Below are 16,865 nucleotides of genomic sequence, written 5' to 3'. Positions count from 1 at the left end.
TGATGTGTATCACTCCTTTCATAATACTGATATAAACCATCTTCATTTTTGTGGCAGTTTTTCTCCCAACCTCTGGTTTTCTTAAACTATAAGTTGCTGTGAATGCATTCACTCTCCTTGGAACAAAACCAGCTCTTCCTTCATTTTAGTCAGCTTAAAACTGAGGAATACATTTTCTTCAGGGAGATATAGAAGCTGCAGCTCTGATTTCAGCCTGATGAGCTTCAAGGTGGCCTGTAATGACGTGCTTCTCAGGAGTGGAGATGACAGGGATGTCCTCGTGATAAAGGGGCATTGCTGCATCAGGGACAAGTAGGGGCTGTTCACCTGACCATTGTGGCCAATATATTGTGGAATTATTACATACTCAGCACACAAACCCGAGCTAGCTTGAGTAACTTACTTCGGAAGTATATTCACATAATCAAAAAAAATTCCCAAAGGAATTTTTGGATGTGCTGAATAATTTGCCTGTAGTTATTTTTCAAAACGTAAACCGTGGAAATGCACATGGATTGAGCTTAAGCCATTTTCCTTCTTCACACCGTATGGGCTGAATTATGAAATAAGCAGTTAGTCCACCTCTGTTTTTAGAGTTGCTGTGAAGACCAACAGGTGTGGGAGATATATTCAAGCATATGTTCTACAGTTTGTGAATATAGATAGTGTAAGAGATTGAACAGGGGACATAATTAGGAAAAACATATCATATGTAATAATCAGCATTATTGAACTTGGAGCTAATTAGCCCCCAAACAGCCAAACCTGAATCATTGCCAAATGACTGAACTGATTGTGGCCAGCTATCTATTGTTATTAGTATCAAATTACATCCTTAAATGTAGATTCCACTTATCCTTCCTGGTAGAATTGCTTAGTTTTTACCCTCAAGGGTAGGTTTATTTGGGAGGAAGGTGATGGGGAGTTTTAAATATAAATCTAATTGTCTCCGGTGTTCTGGTCTTTCTCCCCAGTGCAGTGTGACTCAGAACTAATCTTTTGGTACTGTTCAAGAGCCAGTACTGTCCAGAGGTCTCTCCCTTCTCCTCAGTAATCCTCAGTGACCCTCTCCAAGGCAGCAGGCTTCTGACCCTACACAGTGTCCCTATGTACTTGCACAGGCAGTCGTAAATCAAAAGAAACCAGAGCCCCATCCTCATTGCTTTTATTTCTGAAAGTGCACTGGAGTGATGAATTTTATTTCAGACTTCCTACACGGAGCCACAAGATTTATTTTCCACTACTTGCCTTCTACTTCTCAATAAAAGCAGTTAAGCTGACCACAGTAATCAGGTCTTTTCACTAGCAGTAAAGCACAAATATCACAGGTTTGAGTTCATTTTTAAAAGAAGCACAATTTAAAAACCTTTAGAAAGTTGATGCCTAGAGCTGGGTGGTATAATGACCTTTCCTTTCAAATCAACATTAGACCCAGATTGTATTTCCAAGTGGAAAGGCTGCTGGGCCACAGAAAGTGACCTTTGGCTGAGTGACTACTTGTTACCTTGTCAGCTTTGGTGCTGCCTGCCATTAGGAAGAACTACCAAGTAATAAACTATTTACAGCCTGCACTTATCTATCCCCTACAGGGCACTTTCTGAGGAGGGGAAAAAAAAAGGCAATTGATTTTCTCTATTGGATAGCCATCGTCTTATACTTAGGTGATCTAAGTGCCTAGTACTGCTTATGTTCAATTCTCAGGGTACCTTTATATAACAAGGGTGGCTTATTTATTTATTTTTTGACAGATTTTAAAAGCCTCATGCTTTTGTACAACATAAAAAAATACCTAAAGCCATAGACAAATGAGGTGCAGAGACAAGGAAGACAGATAGAAAATTTCCTGTCCTAAAGGATCTCATTTGAACCAAGCTATAAAAGGAATGTCTAAATTCTCTCCCCTTCCACTCCAAACGTTTTTATTCTGATGAACTAAGAATTATCTTGAACTCTGAAAATTTCCTTTGGAAATGTTACAAAAATGAAATCACTTAATCTCCAAATCCTGGTTTTCACATTTGAAAAATAAGGCAGTATTTTCACCTCTAAGGTTGCTTAATTCTAAGAAGTAGATTCTAGGGTGAGTCAGTGGCTCAGTCAGTTAATCGTCTGAATTGTGATTTTGACTCAGGTCATGATCTTAGGGTCATGAGATGGAGCCCTGCATCAGGCTCTGCTCTGGGTATGGAGCCTGCTTAAGATTCTCTCTTTCCCTCTGCCGCTCTCTGCTTGTACTCTCTCTAGGAAAAAAAAAAAAAAAAAAAAGTAGATTGGAATAATATGTGACAAGAAACTTTAATTTTTATGGTTAGTTTATGTGATAGAACAAGCTTTTAGACAAGGAAGCCATTGTAAAACACTTTTTAAAAAGAAAACTTGCATGTAAATATATTAATAGGTATATTTTGAAGATCTTATATTTACCAGCATCAGGGCTATTTGGGTGCTAGAATTCACCAGAAGCCTAAGGCTTGGTTCTTATCTTCAGGTCTTTTGACCTTGCTGGAGAGATAAGATGTGTACAAATATAAACCAAGTAGAGACTAAAATAGTACACATTCCTGTGAGGCTGACAGTAGACTGGACAGAACTGCTAGGATGGGTCCTAGTGTTTGCCATCGAGTGCAGTAAATATGACTTAAGGGAGAGACAGAAAGCAAGTTCCCTATACTAGTCTGTAGGACTTTACATTTTGTGGAAGATACGTTTAGAGAGAAGGGTGGTTAAGGGGTTTTAGAGGAGAAATGCGAATTTGAACTTGGACGTAGATCCTCTGGGAAATGCCTTTTATTTTGAGCCTTTGGACCAGTAGTATCCAGTAGGGTGCACACATACCAGGAGTTGCACAAGGTAATTCATTGGGACGTGGAAAGAGAATAATAGAACTTTTATTATATTTGTGTTTCTAAGTATAAACACTGTGTTGCACCCTTCAAATAGTTCTTTTTTAAAAATATTATACATAACACATTGGTGTATCTGTGTATCATTTATAAAGAAATATATATGTGTTGAGGTACCTTATTCAAAAAATTTTTTTTCTGATAGAAGTGAATAATCAAAGACCTTTGGAGATCATAGTTTTATATCATTTTCGTTATCATAATAATTACTACCATTTATTGAGTACTTAATATGTGCCAGGGACAGTGTTAAGTACTTTATGTCACAATGTGTTAAATCTAACCTGCACAATAAACTCTATGAAGTTGGTAATGTGTATGATTCCATTTTATGGTATTTGAAACTCAGAGGTAAAGTACCTTGCCCAAAGCTACTCAGATGGTAAATGGTAGAACCAAGATCAGACCCCAACCTGCTGGCTGGCTCCAGAGCCTATGAAATACGTTTTCACTGTTTTGGTTTGACAAAGCCTTAATTGTCAGATCTTGCTTGATACAAGTAGTTTGGATTTTTTACCCTCTCACATATAAAGCAAAGGTGAACTGTTTTCATAATAATAGTTTACGAGAAACCAAGTGGTAGGAAGCTTTCCGAATTTTCTTTCTTTCTTTCTTTCTTTCTTTCTTTCTTTCTTTCTTTCTTTCTTTCTTTCTTTAAAGGGAGAGAGCGAGCGAGCGAGCTGGGGCACCTGGGTGGTTAAGTAACTGCCTTCTGCTTGGGTCATGATCCTGGAATCCCTGTTCAGCAGGGAGTCTGCTTTCTCCCTCTGGCCCTTTTCTCCCTCTGGCCCTCCGCCTGTCATGCTCTCTCTTTCTCTCTCTCTCTCACTCTCTCTCGCTCTCTCAAATAAATAAATAAAATCTTTACAAGAAAAGAGAGAGGAGGGACACGTAAGAGGTGGAGAGTGGCAAATAATCTCTTTTTAATATATATAATATTTTATTTTATGGATATACCACATTTTTTTAGTCATTCATCAGTTAATAGACCTTTAGATTATTTCTACCTTTTGGCTGCTGTAAATAATGCTGCTTTGAACATTGGTGTACAGGTTTTTATGTGGCTATATGCTTTTTTAATTTTAATTCGATTAATTAACATATAATGTATTATTGGCTTCAGAGGTACAGGTCTGTAACTCATCAGTCTTATATAATACCCAGAGCTCATTACATCACATGCTGTCCTTAATGTCCATCACGCAGTTACCCTGTTTCTCTACCCCCCTTTCCTCCAACAATCTGCAGGTTGTTTCTTATGATTAAGAGTCTCTTATGGTTTATCTCCCTTTCTGGTTTCATCTTGTTTTATTTTTTTTCTTAAATTCCACATATTAGTGAGATCATATGATAATTGTCTTTCTCTGATTGACTTATTTTAGTATAATACCCTCTAGTTCCATCCACGTCATTGTAAATTGCAAGATTTCATTTTTTTTATGGTTGTGTAACATTCCATTGTGTATATATATATATATATATATATATATATATATATATACCACATCTTCTTTTTTCATCTGTCCATGGACATCTGGGCTCTTTCCATAGTTTGGCTATTGTGGACATTGCTGCTATGAACATTGGGGTGCAGGTGGAGAGGCAAAGAATCTTAAGCAGACTTCATGCTAAGTGTGGAGTGTGACACAGGGCTTGACGGGACTTGATACCATGACCCTGAGATCATGACCCAAGCCAAAATTAAGAGTCAGATGCTTAACTGACTGGGCCACCCAGGTTCCCCAGCTTTCAGAATTTTTAAAAGTATTTTTATTGGATTGCATGGTATACCAACACTGGAGTAATTCCTTACAGTCCTATAAAAACAGCTGACCCCGTTTGAACCATGTAGGTACACTTATATATGGATTTTTTTTTATAAATACAGTACATCACTGTAAATTTATTTTCCTTATGGTTTTCTTTTCTTTCTTTCTTTCTTTCTTTCTTTTTTTTTTTTTTGGTAAAGATCTTATTTATTTGTTTGACAGAGACACAGTGAGAGAGGGAACACAGGCAAGAGAAGTGAGAGAAAGAGAAGCAGGCTTCCCTACTGAGCAGGGAGCCCAATGTGGGGCTCGATCAGTGGGGAAGCCTGCTTCTCTTTCTCCCACTTCTCTTGCTTGTGTTCCCTCTCTCACTCTGTCTCTGTCAAATAAATAAAATCTTTACAAAAAAGACCTGAGCTGAAGGCAGCCACCTAACAACTGAGCCACCCAGGTGCCCCTGGTTTTCTTAATTACGTTTTCTTTTCTCTAGCTTACTTTATTATAAGAATACAGTATATATTACATATAACATACAAAATATGTTAACCAGCTGTGCTGTTGGTAAGGCTCTGTGTCAACAGTAGGCTATTAGTATGTGAGTTTGGGAGGAATTAAAAGTTATGGATAGATTTTTGTCTGCACAGGAAGGGGTTGGTGTCAGCACCCCTAACCCTCATGTTGTTCAAGGGCCAACTGTAATTCTGTTAATTTGTCAGCTGGTCCTCCTAAATCCTTTGGGCATTTTTGTGGTAAAGGTAGGTGATTTAACTATACATGTCATACTTTTAGCAGCCAGGAGAGGGCACCATCTACATAGACTTAAAGGTATGTGGCCAGACCTCCCTTGTTACTTGAAGGTAGAGCTATATGGAACATGAAACTAGGAAAAACAGAGAAGCCAAGGGTTAAATTCTGTTCTATAGAATCCTCTGTGGGCACAGCAGTGGACTCTTCTACTTCCTCGTGTTGCCCAGGACCACACTGACAGAAAACAACTGAAATCTGGGAGCTGTGGGGACTAGTTGCTGGGCCATCTCTCTCACTTATAACTTGGGGGTGGGTAGATACAAGGCATTCATCAACGTCCACTACTTTGCGTATACCCACAAGTGGGAGTTTTAGCACATTGTAGTACACAAATACAGTGTTTGATACCAAGCCAATCAGAATTTTCCAGTTTTGATCCATCTATAGGGCTAATTGACCTGAAGCTTCAGTGCCTTGGAATAATAATTCCTATAGAAGTGCCTGGCATGTCTAAAATCGTGTATATTAAAAAAAAAATAAAATAAAACCATGTATATTATGTTCATATGTGCAATGTTGGTTTAAACACAACCGCAAATATATCTAAGGCAAAGATACTGAGTTTGTGACTTAAAAAAAAATGGCATGAATCTATGTTTGTTAGGAAAATTGCCCAACAGTACCTCTTGACTGCCTAGTTAATGGTCGGGCTTTCACAAATTGTAGTAATTTACACCACTTTTACCATTAGAAGATCCATGTTGTAACAACACAGTATATAGTGCAGTGATTTTTTATTGGAAAGTTGGTTCTGCCAGTTATTTATTTGTAATATAAGGCAAATTACTGAACTTCTCTGTGTGTTTTCCATTTGTAAAATGGTTAAAAGAATAGTTCCTAGTTCATAGATTATTGATAGAATTATAAAAACTAATACGTTTAAAATGCTTATCTTGGGGCACCTGTGTGATGCAGTTGGTTAAGTGTCCGACTCTTGGTTTCAACACAGGTCATGATCTCAGGGTCCTGGGATTGAGCCCTGCATCAGACTCTGTGCTCAGAATAGAATTTGTTTGAGATTCTCTCTCTCAACCTGTCCCTCTTGCTTGTGCTGTATCTCTCTCTTTCTCAAATAAATACATAAATCTTTTAAAAAAGATAAAATGCTTATCTCAGTGCCTGTCTCATGCTAAATGCCCACAAAATATTAAGTATTATTGGGCACCTGTGTGGCTCAGTCAATTAAGCATCTGCCTTTGGCTCAGGTCATGATCCCAGGGTCCTGGGATTGAGCCCCATGTTGGGCTTCCTACTCAGCGGGGATCCTGCTTCTCCCTCTCCTGTTCCCCCTGCTTGTGCTTTCTTTCTGTCTCTCTCTCTTAAATAAATAAGATCTTAAAAAAAAATAAAAAAAAATTAAGTATTGTTGCAGTTATTTAAAAGACTTCTGAATGGCCTCTTGTACCTGTTACCCCCCGTTCTATAGGGTGTGGAAGCTTTGTCTTTGGAGCAGGAATTTTTGCCTCAGTGGTGGTGAACTGATGTTGAGCAGGGGGGCTTGAAAGGGAAAGGCTAACTAACTTTACTGAAGACTTATTATATGCCAGGCATTGTTGTAAGTACTGGGACTCTAAGCAAGATATTGTTCCTTCCGTCATAGAATTTAAGAGTTTGATGAGGAAGGAAAAGCACAAGAATTGATGGTATCAGACCGATGAATGGGTACAGTTGTGAGATGTGTGTGTGTATGTGTATTACTCTACTATCAAAAAGAATGAAATCTTGCCATTTGCGGCAATGGGGATAGAGATAGAGTATATTATGCTAAACAAAATAAGTCAATCAGAGCAAGACAGTTACCATGATTTTATTCTCGTGTGGAATTTAAAAAACAAAACAGATGAATATAGGGGAAGGGAAAAAAGAGAGGGAGGCAAACCATAAGAGACTAACCATATAATATATATTATATAATGTATATACACAATATATATATTATATATTATGTATATATTATATATATAATATATATACACAATAATATATATACACAGTAAGTATAGTGATCATTTGTCACTAGGTTTATCCCTTTACTATATGATTGGGGTATAGGGAGAGAGAGGAGATAAGCACTTGTTCTGAATTTGCTACTTGAACCAGAAATCCCAATTTGTTATCTTGAAATTTATAAGAAGTGCATTGTCTTTCTATAGAATGTTAAATATTTGAATAAGAGAAATGATTATTTTACTAAGTGACAATGTCACTTAGATTGGGAAATCTTGGCCTAAGATAGAGCTTCTTGCACTGAACTTAAGCTGAGAAAATCATATTGTATAACCTTCACTGGCCTAGTCTTTTGATGAAGTTTTAAATATGGCATTCAGATAAATGCCTCTTATAAAATATAAAATGCTGACTAAGCACACAATTGTAAAACACTCATCAGACCCAGGCTCAGATAAAATGAAAAACTTCATAGGAAGCAAAAGGATAAAAGGTGTAGATGGGAGAAGGTAATGAATTCGTAAGTCAGCTAGTAGAACTTCTTGTATCAGAAAAATGAACACCACATTTTTCATAAACATTTAATTTCCATTTGAACGTTGCTATTGAGTTTGCTATAATTACCTCTTTAGGGAAATGGTTCCACTTTCTGACTGTAATTAGCTCCAGGAATATTTTCCCAGTTTCAGTTTGAGTTTGCCCTTTGCTCTTGCTTTACTGTTCTTCAGACCTCTTCAGTCTAAAGTCTGTTTTCCTCTCAAGTCAGGCACTTTTTAAAAGTTTTTCTTTTCTACCTGAAATGTCATTTCTTTAATCTAAATAAATCAGATCTCTTGACCTCTTTTTGGTAGCTTTCTTCTCATATCAGCAACTATTTTCATTTGTTTCTAGAATTTAAGGTTTTTCTCAATATTTTTTATTTTTATTTTTATTTTTTTAAAGATTTTATTTATTTATTTGACAGAGAGAGAGAGATCACAAGTAGGCAGAGAGGCAAGCAGAGAGAGAGGGGAAGCAGGCTCACTGCTGAGCAGTGAGCCCTATGTGGGGCTCAATCCCAGGACCCTGGGATCATGACCAGAGCTGAAGGCAGAGGTGTAACCCCCTGAGCCATCCAGGCACCCCATGGTTTTTCTCAGTATTTTAACTGACAAATTCAGTTTTCACATAGTATCTAAATGCATCTTTTATGCAAATATAACATAGCACCCTAACCATTTGGTAGTGAAAACTCTTCTATCACCTTTCAAATCACAGTTGGGTGAACCTTTCTTTAATAGACATATACAGGGGCACCTGGGTGGCTCAGTGAGTTAAAGCCTCTGCCTTTGGCTCAGGTCCTGGTCTCAGGGTCCTGGGATGGAGCCCCGCATCGGCTTTCTGCTCAGCAGGGAGCCTGCTTCCTCCTCTCTCTCTGCCTGCCTCTCTGCCTATTTGTGACCTCTGTCTGTCAAATAAATAAATAAAATCTTTAAAAAAAATAGACGCATACATACTATAATTAGTATATTTAAAGATGAATCTTTTGCGGTGGGCTCCTAAGGCAAAGTCATGCACTATTCACTGCCTTTTTGAACTTTTTGTGCTGTGAACTCATAGATTCTGCAAGTGTTACTTTATCAGCTAATAAACCCACAGCTATTCATGCAATCTCTGCACCCAGCCATTCATTTGTTCAACACCAATTATGTGCCAGCCACTGTGTTAGCCACTGTAAAGCCATAGTGAATTAAAAACAAACTGACCCTGCTCTTATGGAGTTAGGAATCTTGTAGGGAAAAAAGTTTCAAATGTGGTAAGTACTATAAGGGAATATCATGGAATTAACTTTGATGGGATAAGAGGTGTTCAGGAAGGCTGCTTGGGATCACAGGTGCAATGTGCAAACATATTTACTTGGGTACGTGTGTAAATGATGTTTGAGAAATATCTGGGGCTTTAGCAGCAATAATTTGGTGGGTTTTTTTTTTTTTAAGATTTTTTTTATTGGGGTACCTGGGTGGCTCTGTTAAGCGGCTAACTCTTGATTTATCCCCTCCCCCATCCTCTGGTAAACCCTATTCTAAATTTTGTCTCGGAATTTGCCTATTCTAAGTACCTCATATATTTGAAATCATACAGTGTTTGTCTTTTTATGTCTGCCTTATTTCACCTAGATAATGTGTTCAAAGTTCATTAATGTTGAAGCTATTGAAGCATATATCGGAACTTCATTCTTGTAACTGAATAATATTTCATTGTGTGTGTGTATATATGTACATACCACATTTTGCTTATCAGTTCATTTGTTGATTCCCACCTTCTGACTGTTGTGAACAGTGCCTCAGTAGATATTGACAAATGAGTACCCATTGGAGTTCCCACTTTCAGTGCTTTTGAGTAAACATCTAGAAGTGGAATTACTGGATCATATGATAATTTTATGTCTACATTTTTGAAGAACCATCGAATCATTTTCCACAGTGGTTGTGCCATTTTCTATTCCCATCTGTAATATATGAGTATTCTAATTTCTTTACATTCTCACCAACACCGGTTATTATCATTTAAAAAAATTATAGCCATCTTAGTAGGTATGAAGTGCTGTTTTGTTTCTAACTTTTGGGGAAACTGGCAAACTATTTTCCAAAGTGACTGTGCCATTTTACATTCCCACCAGCAGTGTATGAAAGTTTCAATTTCTCTGTGTCCTTGCCAACACTTGTTATTACCTAATGATTTGATTCTAGCCATCCTAGTAGGTATTCATATATCTCATTGTGATTTATATTTTCATTTCCTTGGGGAGCCTGGCTGGCTCTGTCAGTGGGAGTATGCAACTCTTAATCTCAGGGTTCTGGGTTCAAGCTGCATGTTGTATATAGAGAGCATTTAAAAAATAAAATCTTTAAAAAAATAAATTTGCAATTCCTTAATGACTGATGATATTGATCATCTTTTCATGTGCTTATTGGCCACTTGTATATCTTTGAAGAATGTCTATGCAGATCGTTTGCCCATTTTTTTAAGGTAAAATACCATTTTATTGATGATTAATCTGAGATTTCAATAATATAATGCTATTTTCAAAGATTTTTTTTAATTAACATAATGTATTATTTGTTTCAGGGGCATTTGCCCATTTTTAAATTGGCTTATTTGTCTTTTTATTATTGAGTGATATAAGTACTAATAGCAGTAGCTTTTTTTTAAATTTTTTTAAGATTTATTTATTTACTTATTTATTTTACACAGAGAGAGAGACAGCGAGATAGGGAACACAAGCAGTGGGAGTTGGAGAGGAAGAAGCAGGCTCCCCACTGAGCAGGGAGCCCAAAGCAGGGCTCAATCACAGAACCCTGGGATCATTACCTGAGCCACACAGGCACCCCACAGCAGTAATTTTTAAAGAATTTATTTATTTATTTATTTGAGAGAGAGCATGTCGCGGGGGAGCAGGGGAAGGCTGGGGGGAGGAGGAGACAGAGAGAATCCCAAGCAGACTCTCCACTAAGCATGGAGCCTGAACTGGGGGCCCAATCTCAGGACTTTGAGATCACCACCTGAGCCAAAACCAAGAGTGAGACATTAAACTGACTGAACCATGAAGGCCCCCATAACAGCAATAGTTTTATTTTTGTTTATTTATTTTTTTTAAAGAGATAGAGAATGAAATGGAGAGTGAGAGCTCCGAGGCAGCAGGAGAGGGAAAGGAAGAAACAGGCTCCTCACTGAGCAGAGAGCCCAGCTCTGGACTCAATCCCAGGACCCTGGGATTAAGACTGGATCTGAGGACAGATGCTTAGCTGACTGAGCCATTTAGGCGCCCCACAGCGGTAGTTTTCATTCAAAGCTGCTGGGCGATAGTTTGAAACGGAGCTCTTCTTCAGCCCAATAATAAAATATGCCTGTAATTCCTGGGATGTTATTATGAGTCTTTCAGTACTTCAGGGATTTATGGAGGTTAGTTTCTTGATTCCTGTGGGGTTTTCGCAAAAGTCAAATGATTAATTCTAAAAAGAAGAGACTCATTTTAACCCAGTACAATAGTCAAATACCTAAATCTTACTGTTTCCCCCTACGATTTTGTTATTTTTCTGTGTAACAGTTCTCCTTGGGTTTTCCAAATTGTTTTGGTTTAGTGTGTAACTATTTTCCAAATACTTAAAATTATTTCCACTGTTTCTTCCTTCCTATTTGGTCAGAATCATTGAGTTTCATAATCATTTTTTTGAGTTATAATTGATATAAAACATTATATTAGTTTCGGAGGTACAACATAATAATTCACTAATCATATATGTTGTGAAATGGTCACAGCAGTAAGTGTAGTTAACATTCATCACTGTGTGTGGTTATAGATTCTCTTTTTTTTCCTGTGATAAGAAATTTTAAGATTTACTCTCTTATCAACTTTACAGCATGGTGACTATAGTTAATAATACTGTATTGTATAATTATTATCATTTATACCACTCCTGGGTCATGGGCAATTTTCATGTCAAATTAATTCACATTTGATTAATGTCAAATGCATTCAGGGTTATTAATGAGAAATTGTACTTGGGATTTATAAAGTAATTTCTACATACAAAGTACTCTTCAGATTGTAACTAATTATACTTTACAATACACCTGAAAGATAGATTTACTATTAATAATATTTGTCCTGATGTCAAATTCCATGAAGCACCCCTTGACATAAATGTCTAATGTGGTATAAGTTAATTGAGAAGAACCTTTGCTTCTCAACTTGCAGGCAACTGTTTATCCAGATATCACATCATTTATCTCTTGGCAGATGTTTTTTTCAAAAGCAATACTCGAAGTGTTACAAATACTTGATAAATTATACCTTGTCTTAATAGAGGAACCATGAATAAAAATCTGCCTTTTGGCATTTGATTTCAAGATAAAAGGAAAGGAAAATTATTCAAAATTTTTAGTTTGAAAGGTAAATGTCTTGAGAAATGATCAACCTCTTTAAAGCACTGTGAATTTCAAGTGGGTTATTTGAATACATAACAGTGGAATAAGTTCAATGATTATTTAAGATAAAGGGAGTGCTAGGGACCACAAGAGTGGAGTTCTGTTCTAAACCCTGACATTGAGGACTTCAGTGATGTTTGGGCAGGTCTCCTAACCTCAGTTACTTTACTTTAACAATCATGACGTCTCTGTAAGTCAGTTCTATAACTGATAGTTCTGAATGCAGCCCTAATTACAAATTGTTTAGCCCACCCAGTATTTTTTTAAAATTTGAACTAGTTGTGTACGTTTTAAAAAATGGCAGATTACATATACAAATTCAAATTTGTAACATCTCTTGAAAAAGTCAGGTGATTTGGCAATAGTTGTCCATGTCTTGACTGACACATACTTGGGATTAAGTAGCTGCATACTTCCTTTCCTCCCATTCCTGGCTAAGCAGAATGTGGCTGTATTATTTACCACACCTGGTTCAGGTTATTCATTTATGTCACTTGCCCAGCCTTTGTAGTCACTTTAGTGTACTACTATAACAAGATAGAATACTTAAAGTTAAAAAAAAATGTATCTGTGGTATCGATAGCAGAATTCTAAGATGGCTTCCAGATTCCTGCCTCCTGGTGAGCAACCTCTGTATAATCATTTCTCTTGAGTGTGGTCTGAACCTGTGAAAATGATGGATGTCACTGTTGTGATTATGTTATATGGCAGGAAATATTATAGGTGCAATTAAGTTCCTTAACAGATAACTATGACTTAATTGAAAGGGAGATGATCCTGATTGGGCCAGACCTAATTAGGTGGGCCCTGAAAGAAAAAAGAAGCAATAGCACATACTTTCCTCATGATTTCAAGGAAAAGAAAACAGTCATATGGTGAACTATGTACATAGAAGGGTAGTCTCTAGAAGCTGAGGTTCTTTTTTTTTTTTTTTTAAGATTTTATTTATTTATTTGACAGAGAGAGAGATCACAAGTAGGCAGAGAGACAAGGGGAAGCAGGTTCCCTGCTGAGCAGAAAGCCCAATATGGGGCTCGATCCTGGGACCCTGAGACCAAGACCTGAGCCGAAGGCAAAGGCTTATTAACCCACTGAGTCACCCAGGCACCCCTAGAAACTGAGATTTTTGATCCTACTACTGAAGAAACTGAATTCTGCCATCAACCCGAATGAGCTTGGGAAGAGGACACAGAATATCAGATGAGACCTTATCCCTTGGTGACAGCTTAATTATCTTAATTTCAGTTTTGTGAGACCTTAAGCAGAGCATCTGGGTAATTCATACCCAAAGTCCTGATCCAGAGAAACTGAGATAATAAAAGGATATCGTTTTAACTCATTAATTTTGTGGTATTTTGTGGTGCAGCAGTAGAAAACTAAATTGTGTCTATGATGGAATAAAGAAAAAGATACATATTTGGAAATGAAAGGATATGCCAAGAAATTGAATTTTCTTAATGTATCATATTCATTTAAAAAGAAAGTAATGGAGGTGCCTGTCTGGCTCAGTTGGTAGATAGAGCATGTGACTCTATCTCAAGGTTGTCAGTTTGAACCCCATGTTGGATATAAAGATTACTTAAAAAAATAAAATAAAACAAAAAGAAATTAATAACTCTAAAGAGTATGAGAGAGTTTTGGGTGATGAAACTGCTGTGTATCCTGACTGTGTTTGTGGTTACACAAATCTATCCATAAGTTAAAAAACATAGAACCTGGGTGGCTCAGTGGGTTAAGCCTCTGCCTTCAGCTCTGGTCATGATCTCAGAGTCCTGGGATTGAGCCCTGCATCGGGCTCGGCAGGGAGTCTGCTTCCCCCTCTCTCTGCCTGACTCTCTGCTTACTTTTGATCTCTCTCTCTGTCAAATAAATAAATAAAATCTTTTAAAAAAAATAGAACTATATACCAAATGATAAAAGTTTAATTTTACTCTAAGATAAAAACACCAAAAATATTTGAAAAACTAAAAAGTAAATATAATGACTTAGGATGTAGATCTGAAATGTTAAATGTCCTGAGTTTTTATTTTTATTTATTTTTATTTTTTTAAAGTTTTATTTATTTAAGTAATCTCTGCACCCAGTGTGGGGCTCATACTCACATCCCCAAGATCAAAAGTCAGATACTTTACCAATGGAGCCAGCTAGGCACCCTTATCTTGAATTTTTCCACAAGAGTTTGTCTTGACTATTATATTACTTCTCAAAGGCTCGAAGTTAATGAGTTTCATGACTCACATAAGGGCACTAATGCCATTCATGAGGGGTCTGCTCTCATGACCGCATCAAAACCTACTTACCTCCCTAAAGCCCTATCTCCTAATGTCATCATATTTAGGGGTTAGGATTTCAACATACGAATTTTAGGGACACAAACATTGAGTCTATCACACTCCACTATTTAACATTATTCTGGAGGCACTAGCCAATATAATTAGACTAGAAAAAACAACTGAGGTGTAAGTAGAAAAAAGGAAAATTATCTCTGCGAGTTATATGATAGTATACCTGAAAAATTCTTGAGATTCATGATAAAAGCAACATAAACAAAGAGTACAGAAGTGTAGTGGCATATACAATTATCATGCAAAAACAAATAGCATTTATATACAGGAGTAATAGCAAGTTACAAGGTAAAACAAATAGGAAAAACCCTATCCACAATAATAGCAATAAGGAAAATATTTAGGAGTAAACCTAACAAGAAATGTTCAAAACTTACGTATTAGTTTCCTATTGCTACTATAGCAAATTACTATAAAATTAAGTGGCTTAAGCACTACAGATTTATTATTTAACAGTTCTGGAAGTTCAAAGTCAAAAATAGTGAGATGTGGACTATAATCAAGGAGTCTGTAGGGCTGAACTGATTTCTGGAGAGGGTGTGGGGGAATATGGTTTTTGCCTTTTCTAAGTTCTAGAAGCTGTTTGCATTTGTTGGCTCATGGCATTCTACCTTCAAAGCCAGCAATTGCTGGTTAAGTCTTTCTCATACCATGTCACTCTGACGTTGACCCTTCTGCCTGCTTCTTCCGTGTTTCTGCACTTCTGCATCTCTCCCTCCTCTCTTTCTTTCTCTCTGTTGTTTATTTTGAGCCCATCCAGATATCCAGAATAATCTCCCTATTTCAGATAAGCTGATTAGTTACCTTATATTCATCTGCTATTTTAATTCCCCTTTGCCATTTAATGTAAAATTTTCACAAGTTCTGAGGATTAACATGTAGGTAAGCGTCTATGGGAAGCCATTTTATGCCTACTACAACTTATATTAAAAAATTATAAAACACTCCTGAGAGACAAAAAGTAAATTTTCCATTTGATGTAAAATATTGTATTTATTTGAGAGAGTGCAGTGGGGAGAGGGAGCTCAGTCCTGGACCGTAGAATCATGACCTGAGCTGAAGGCAGACATTTAACCCGACAGCCACCCAGGCACCCCAGAGATAAAATCTTGATAGAAGAAGTTGAGGAAAGGACATAAACAGATAATTCATAAAGATAGATATAAAACTGGCTCTTTAACATAAAAAGATGTTCAACATCACTCATAATCAGGGTAATACAAAATAAGGCTACACTGAGACAGTATTTCTCATTCAACAGAATAACTAAAATTGAAAAGCTGGAGAGCACTTTCTGTTGATAAGGCTGTAGGAAAATAGGCACTCTCATACATTGCTGGTTGGAATGCAATACGGAAGTGAGTTTGGCAATTTCAAATAAAATGATGTATGCATTTATCCCTTGACCAGAAATCTCACTTCTAGGAATTTCTCCTGAAGATGCATCTCCAACAGTATAAAAATATGTATGCATAGCTTATTTACTTTAGCATTTTAAGTACAAAGTATTATGAATTGCCTAAATATTCCAGCATAAACTGTGGTACATATAATGGGGCACTATGCACCTGCAAAAAAGAATGAGAACAATTTCTATGAAATTATATAGAATGATTTCCAGGAAACAATAATAAATAGCAAAAGAGCATATATTGTATGCATTATTTTGTGTAAAAGAAAGGAAAATAGAACATCATACTCACATCCTATTGCAAAGTAAAAGAGCAGAAATGATAAATAAGAAACCATTTTTTTTTAAGTTTACTTATAACGTGTGGGAGGGGATAAAGTGGAAAGGACACATGTGAGAGTAACACTTCTCTGAGTGTAACTTTTTGTATAGTTTTGGCTTTTCAAAGCATGTTAATATCCTACATATTCAAAAGTAAAATTAAATCAGTAAGTATGAGAACAGGGAAAAAATCTTGAAAGAAATTATACTGCTTTTATATAAAATAAATACCAGAACCATCCCCAGGGAGAGAAAACAAAGAAATCAAGAAAGAAGTAATACAATAACTTATGCACATGGACTTTCCCTATATACCCTCATTTTGGAATAGGGAAGAGGCTAAGAAGAGAGAAGAATCGCAAACAGACTGTGATCACTTTTTTTTTTTTTTAAA

Source organism: Lontra canadensis, unplaced genomic scaffold (assembly GCF_010015895.1).
Source record: "Lontra canadensis isolate GAN:19392208 unplaced genomic scaffold, GSC_riverotter_1.0 scaffold4, whole genome shotgun sequence".
Lineage (NCBI taxonomy): Eukaryota > Metazoa > Chordata > Mammalia > Carnivora > Mustelidae > Lontra > Lontra canadensis.
This window is presented reverse-complemented; position numbering follows the sequence as displayed.